At 52.4% G+C, this 7,556-nt stretch overlaps 1 long non-coding RNA gene across 1 annotated transcript; it reads right to left on the minus strand.

The window, feature by feature from the left end:
• Positions 1-1,550: 1,550 nt before the first annotated feature.
• Positions 1,551-3,365, minus strand: LOC104855093. Its single transcript, XR_778309.1, has 3 exons — positions 3,287-3,365; positions 2,074-2,256; positions 1,551-1,614 (listed from the first exon to the last, which is right to left on the minus strand). It is a non-coding gene; the product is annotated as an uncharacterized LOC104855093 (long non-coding RNA).
• Positions 3,366-7,556: the final 4,191 nt, after the last annotated feature.

Genomic DNA, 7,556 nt, shown 5'->3' on the forward strand with positions numbered 1-7,556 from the left:
CCCGGCATAGGGGGCCGCGTGGGCGGAAGGAGTCTGGGCCGGGCGGGGGAGGGGCCCAGGGCCGCGGAGACGGTCCCTGGAGCGGGGCCACGCGCTGCAGTGGGGGTGTGAACTGGGTGGAGGGGGAGGCAGTAACCTCTCAAAGGTGGGGGTGGGCGAGTGGGGGCGGCCTCGGATGCGCTCACCCCGAACCTGCTGAAGGCGATGACGCCCCGCGCCTTGCACAAGGGCGCCCCCTGATGGCGCCTCACGTGTCAGACACGGTTTCCATTTCTTATAAACGTTTAACAGAATCCTAAGAGCGCTTCCTAGAAACTGGTCGCTGGGCCGAGATCTCCTTTGGGGGATGCTTCCCAGAGCAGAGGCGCAGAAAAGTCATACAGCCCGAAGTGGCAAGAGCCAAGATCCCAATCGGTGCATCCATTGATTCAGCATTAAGGAGTCCCTACTGCATGCTCTGGGCTGGGGAAACGGCAGCACACAGATGGACAGGTCCCTGGCCTCCCAGGGCTTACAGTCTAGGTAAGGAGACAGAAAGCAAGTAAACAAATAAATGAGCAAAATAATCTCAGTGCTGCGGAGGAAATAAACCAGGGTGTGGAGCTAGGCAGCAACTGTGCTCTCGGCTTCCCCCAGCCTGTCGCCCCCTCACTGTTCCCCGGGGGACGGGGATTTGTCAGCCTTGGCTTCAAGACAGGCAACAAAGGAAGGTGGCTCCGGGGGTGGAACTAAGGTGGCGTGGGGGGGTGCAGATTCACAAGGCCAGAGTCGCTGGCATCCTTGGCACCGGCTCACATGTACCACCGCTAGCACCTGCAGCCTCAGGCTTTCCCACTGTGGCCAACCGGCTGAATTATTTCTTCATCTCCACCCGATGAGTTTTTAATCTGTCTTTATACAGCAGCTCGGCTGCCTGTGCTAGGATTATTAGCGAGTTCTCTGCACATTGATTCTGCCTCTCCTGGCTGCTCTGACCAAGTGAGGCTCTGAGATGGTAGTAGGAGGGGTCCCCAGCTCTGGAGAAATTAAGGGGCGCACCAGAGCTTGCAGCATTCAGAACCTTGGGATTTCAGAGGTACTACCCTGGAGGAGGCTGTAGTCAAGGTGTAGGGGTTTGAGTAGAAGGGGCAAAGTCTCCAATTTGAGCTCAGGAGATGGGGCTGTTCTGGCAGATTCAGGTTACTACCCATTTGGGCAGCTGCTTGTTCAGGTAACTACCCCTTCCTTTTTTTTTGGTAATGGGGATTGAACTCAGGACCTTGTGTTTGCCAGGCAGACGGTGGAACCGCTAAGCTAAATCCCTGGCCCTCTACCCCTACTCTTAAGGGACAGGTAAAAGGAGGGAGAGGCTGAGATGGGTTGGGACAAAGACAGGAGGTCAGGAGGAAGGGGTTTGGTCCTAGCTCTGCTGTTTACAAGCTGTATGCCCTTGGGCGATTACCTGGTCTCTTCTGTCTGTGAAGCAGGGGTGGCTGCTGAGTGTATCCATCGAGGCAGTGCATGCCCTGAGCCTCCACAGTGGACGCTCAGTAACATCGGCTGCTATTAATATCTCTACCTGTAACCTGGGAATGGGAGGCCTGGCTCTGCTTCCTGGAGAGATCTCTTGGGAAACTGAAATGGACCGAGGTGCCAAGTCCACGTGAGCAACTATCATTGTTGATTCCCGGCCAGCTCACCGACACTAATAAAGGTGTGAGGAGGCGTCAGGCAGACACAAGATACTCGGTCCTGCCCACATTTGGTCAGTGACAGACACAGTCTCAGCAGCTGCTGAGAAATGCAGCTTTGATGCACCCTCCTCCACCTCCCAGCCTGCCCGCAGAATGGGGGACAGAGGCCCCAATGGGCACTCTTCACCCACCATGCTGCCAATAGAAACTTGGGAGTGGCCTTTCAACCGTGCAAGCCTGACTGTCCTTCATTGCCCTGGACCAAGGCCCATGGGGCCTAGGACTTTGTTGCAATCCTGCCTTGGCCTCTCTTGCCTCTGCTTTAAGGACAGAGACTTTGTGTGCTGATCCATCAATAGAAGGTGATCAGTCAATATTTGTTGAATTGAGTTGACCCTACCCTAGTCACTGAGGCTGGGGACAGTATCTTCTCTCTCCTTCTAAAGCTCCCAAACTCCCCCCTGAAATATGTATTTGTGTCTCTCTCCTTCAACAGACTGGAAACTCCTCAAGTCCAGGGCAGCTTCTTCCTGTTTACTGCTCTGTCTTCAGTGCTCCTCTTGTCGTAGGTGCTCCAGGAAGACTGAATGAATAAATAAACGAGAACAGTGCTGCTGGGTTCCTCCTCTCTTTAGCGCCTCCTGCTGACCCTCCACCCCCATCTTCTTGTGAGTGTCTCCCGGGTCTCAGGACCAGCCCTTCGCTTCTGCGCCCCTCCTCTTTCCATCTCTTTCCTCCATTCGTTCCCAGCTCGTTCTGGCCTCGGCTGCCCCTCCTGATGAGGAGCAGAGCTGTCATTGCCCCTGCTCTGGCTCCAAGAAGAGCAGGCCAGGCCTTCCCACCCTCCAAACAATGCAACTCCGGGTCTGCAAACTCAGGGAGGCTGAACCCCTCTCTCCTCAGTCAGCCAGGTCTAGCAAATGCTAAGTCATTGCTGGCTGGTGCCTGTCTCCAGCTCCTCCAGCCTGCGGAGCTGCCAGGAGCGGAGCAGAAAAGCCACGCCTGGCAGCAGCCAGAATGCCTCACACCTGATGCGGAGGGTGCCTGCCTCCCTTCTTCCAGATCTCCCCTCTTCGAGGATGCATGGGGGTCCTAGGACTGGGACCAGGCCTGAGTGGACCCACCAGTGCTGTCCCACCTCAGTGCCACCTGCTAACTGCACCCTCCACTGCCAAGGGTACCGGGGTGCATGCTAGCAACCCAGCCTCAGTTTCTCCACAGGGCCTTCCTGCTGAGGAGCTGCCAAGGGTACATTTGCAAGGCTGCACCAAAGCTGCAGTGCCTGTGAATGCTAATAATTAAGCCCCTACAAACTGCCTGTAGATAACCATAATCCCTTGTATTTATATAGCCCTGAGCACATTTCAAGGCATTTTCATATATATTATCTCGTATGATCTCCCACAGTAATCCTATTGGGTAGTTCTGGGAAAGGAATTAACGTCCTTATTTTGAAGAGGAGAAAACCAAGACTTCAAAAGGAAAGAATCTTGTCTGAGGTCACACAGCCTGTGGGGACCAGAGCTGGACCCAGGATGCAAGTTCCTGACAGTCCAGCGATCTTAGCCATACCATTTCCTAGGATGCTGGAGTAGCCTACAGTGCAAACCCACCTAGCTCTCCCTCCCGTTTCCCTCTCCCAGTTCTGGAGATCAAACCCAGGGACATTCCGCCACTGAGCTACATCCTCAGCCATTTTGTTTGTTTGTTTGTTGTACCAGAGACTGAACTCAGGACCTTGCCTTTGTGAGGCAGGCATGGTGTCACTGAGCTAAATCCCCAGCTCTTGCCCTTTTTTATTTTGAGACAAGGTCTCACTAATTTTCCCAAGCAAGACTTGAACTTGCAATCTTCCTGCCTCAGCCTCGCAGAGCTTTGGAATTATAGCCATGCACCACTGTGCCCTGCTCCATTCATCCTCTTAGGAACAAATCATTGTTTGAGCACTATGCACAAATTGAATTATATCATTTAGTTCCCCAACACAACTTTATGATGTGGACAGTATTACTAGTCCCCATGTCACAGATGAGATGGCCAAGATCAGAGAAGTTAAGTAACTAACCTGGATCACACAGGCTATTTAGATGCTAGATACAATGGTATTTTGAACAATGGTGTTTGAACAATCTCAGACTTTAACACCTGCTAGGCTATTCCAGCTTAAGTGAAGCCCCTACTGAGACCAAACCTCCAGAAGCTCGTCCTTGTGTGCAGGATCCTTGGGCAAATCTCTTTCCGGAGCTCTCTGCGCTTCCAGCTCCCTCGTGTTCCCCTATGCATCTGATGAATATTCACAAGGCCTTCCTCTGTGCCTGGCATTAGGAGTGCCCCAGTGCCCAGGGCTCTGTCTCCTGCTCTGGAGTAGCTAGCCCAGGTGGGGGAAATCTAGGAAGCCTTCCTGGAGGGGCCCCCGAGATGAATCTTGAAAACTCAGTAGAGGGCAGACAGCGGAGAAGGAAGTGAGGAGAATGTACAGGAAAACAAGACCACAGGCAAGAGGGAGCCAAACTTGTTCAGAGACGGCATAAAGGGAGCAGTGGCTGCAGCCCAGGCAGCCGTGGGGAGGAGAAGGGCACGGTGAGACTTGTGCATGCCCGGAGGTGGGGGTGCTGCTGGCGAGTGACCTGGCCACCTCTGTGGTAATGCCGTGGAGGCTGGGGACAGCGGAGACAAGGGACACTGTCCATTTTTGGGCAGGACTTTTCCAGGCATCTCTGGTGCTAGGTCTCGGAGCCAGCCCTGCAGGCTGTGAGGTGTGGGAAGCAGCCTTCCAGGGACCCCTTGGCAGAGATCGGGGGTTGTGTGGAAGAGGTGAGAGCTGACAGCCAGAGCTTCCCCTCAGCAATGCCCAGTGAGATACCCGTCTGAGAGCAGGCAGCAGGAAGGGCATTTCAGACTGCGGAAATAGCATCTGCAAAGATTCGAGGCAAAGGAGCAAAAGACCAGCTAGGGAGCTAATGTCATTTGATGTGGCTGAAGCCAGGGTCTGGGCTATTCAGGTCCACAGTGCACATCAGGATTGGACTTCGGCCTTTATTAGTAAGAGTCGAGGGCTCTGTAGCTGGGAGCCCCCCTAGGTTCAAGTCCTACTAGCTATGCATTTGTGGGCAAATTACTTTGTCTCTCTCGTTCTTTTTTCTCATCTGTAAAATGGGATCATTGTGATAATTAAACAAAAGACACAAAGGCCTTAGCATAAATGCAACCTATATTATTATCACTATTGTTAATACTATGAATGGCCCCCATGGTGGGATCCCCAAGGTGGAGTACAATTTCGTAAGGGAGAAATCTCATTTTTATAAAGTAAGAACAAGTTGCAACATGCACTTATCTGCAATCTCCACATTCACAGACTTGTGAAATTTCATCTGCAACTATTTTCTCAGAGTGTCAGCCCATCCCAAATCAGATGACGGATGTTGGATGTCACAGGAATGATAGGAGTGTTATAGCACCAGCAGCTGGCTTAAGGCTGGGATCAGGTGTGGGGAAGTGGAGGGGGCCTCTCGGCCTCCAGAAGATGACTACGCCCAAGTTCCTAAACTGGGATGACGGTGGAGGGCACTTTAGGGACTGGAAGCAGCTCTACTTGCCCCAGGTAAGATAGGACATAGAATCATCCAAGCTTTCTGGAGTGCATGCTCTGAACAGAGTCTGGGCTTAACATGGAAATTTACAATCTTCCAGTGTCCTCAGCTCATTTCTTAGAATCTGAACTAAGCTTTGGGAATTAAGTGGTTTGTGTGTGTGTGTTTACCACAAGACACAAAGCTCTGATGGGTCACACAGGACAGGTGAACCAGGACCAAGAAGGCTGTGCTTTGGAGTCCCCCCAATGGGTTCAAATCCCACCTCTGTCTCTGACACAGCACAGGCCTCTGACAGGCTATTCACCTGGGTTTTGGTTTCTCCAGTTATCCTGAACAGTAATTAGGTCCACTTCAAGGGTGGTGTGAAGACACAAGGAAATCATACACGGAGAGTGGTTGATACAGAGCCAGGTGCATGATCAGGACCAAAAACTAGAAGTAATCAGCTGACACTAATAGGATGATCTCCTCCTCCTGGAAAGACTGGTCAGAAAGCCTCCCCAGCGCTGGCTACTCAAGGAGACCACTTGACCAAGAGCCTCCTGCCTAAGACCCCAGCTGTCTCCTTATGAAATGAGAGGTGGGGATCAGGCACTGACAGACAGACCTGTGAGCCTCGCTAGGGTCAGTGTGCCTAGGAACTCCCCACTATTCATAAGGAATAAGTTGGGTCTTGGCCTAGCTGTGACAACAGGGAAGGAAGTCAAATCAGCCACAGGGCCGGCTGGCATGCAGTCGGGTAAGTTCGAGAGCTGCACTGGCCGCTCTGGTGATAGGTTTTGGTGGAAGCGGAGAGCAAGGCCAATCATTTTTCTGGCCTTCTGAAATTCAGAAACATGAAGTTTAAGAAAAAAAACAGCACACACAAAGAAATGATTTTTGCAGCTGTTTTGGCATTTGGGGAGTAATTTACCAACTTCAAGTTCGACTTAATGAAGTTGGGGGTAGGCAGCTTCCAGGGGCGTTCTGCTTCCCAGCAATCTGCAGGCCCAGCCAGCAAAGAGGGCTGCACGGGTGGTCGGTGGGGAGCATTAACAGGAACACGTTTTGTATTTGTCATCGGAATGGCGCCCCCGGGCATAGGGGCAGGGCCCATGGCCACTCAATGGTGTATTTGTCATGTGGCCACTGACACAATCAATTGACCCCCTTACACACCGGTGTTTATTAGCCATTGTATAAATATTTCACCCCTCCCGGTTGACACATAATCTCTTCTTTGCTGCCTCTGACAAATGAACATTTCTCTGTAGACTCTTAAATGAGTATGTGTCACAGCTATGTCACTGATTAATTTTTTTACCACCACGAACAACGATGCATAGAAATGTAACTTATATTCATTTCCCGGCTTGAGCCCAGCTGTCTAAAAAATTCCACCAGCAGCTATGACTGACAGACAGCTATCCCAGAGCTTGGGCGTGTGACATGTGGTTGTGTGAGTACCAGCTTGTTAATTACTGGCTTTCTCTTCCGGCTTGGCTGCCGAGTAACCAGCCACAAGGACCTTAATCACCATTGGTGCCCGGCAGGGCCTCCTGCAGAGGGCTCCAGGGGCCAGCGCCCCAACCCAGCCTAACCACACAGCTTTCTCTTCCAAGCACGGCTGCCTTTTCCTACGGGCCCTGGTTTGGAAATGTCCCTGAAGTCACCTCAGTAGCACTCACTGCCACTCCACACTCTCCACCTACTGATGTGAGAGATCATGAGGGTAGGGACTGGGTCTTGTTGTGCTTAGCACAGGGTGGATGTGCTAGAAATATTTGCTGACAGGAAGTCAACTAAAGCGCAATTACTGAACAATGTTCCAGCCCCCTGACACGTGTCATTTATCTTTTCCATGAATATCCTCAAAGCGCCTACTATGTACAAGGAGCAAAGCAGACAGGCCTATGAGCTGGGTCCAGAGGAGAAGGCAGCCAGTGCTTTAGGGGAGAAGAGTGTGTGATCAGAACGGAACCAGGACCTGGAGCCTCCCACTCACCCCTCGCAGGCCCATCAGTGACTAAGGCCCTGGGCCTGGTCGCCTGGGGGAAGTTCAGGTTCAGTGGGGACTAGAGACACTGGAGCTGGGCACTGATTGCTCCCTGTTTCCAGCTGAGGTCTTGCCTTTAGCCACACAGCACTCACGGTGTGGTAGGGCTGGGAAGAGAGCCCGAGACAACTGGCCCTCAGCCATGTCAACTGACCATCTCAGCCCACCACCCCAACCCCACTGTCCTTGTCCTCGGCTGCCTCAGTTTCTCTGCCGCTGTGACTTTCCTTTCCTTCTTCTTGTTCTTCTCCT

Source organism: Fukomys damarensis, unplaced genomic scaffold (assembly GCF_012274545.1).
Source record: "Fukomys damarensis isolate Sample0158 unplaced genomic scaffold, DMR_v1.0_HiC HiC_scaffold_3, whole genome shotgun sequence".
Lineage (NCBI taxonomy): Eukaryota > Metazoa > Chordata > Mammalia > Rodentia > Bathyergidae > Fukomys > Fukomys damarensis.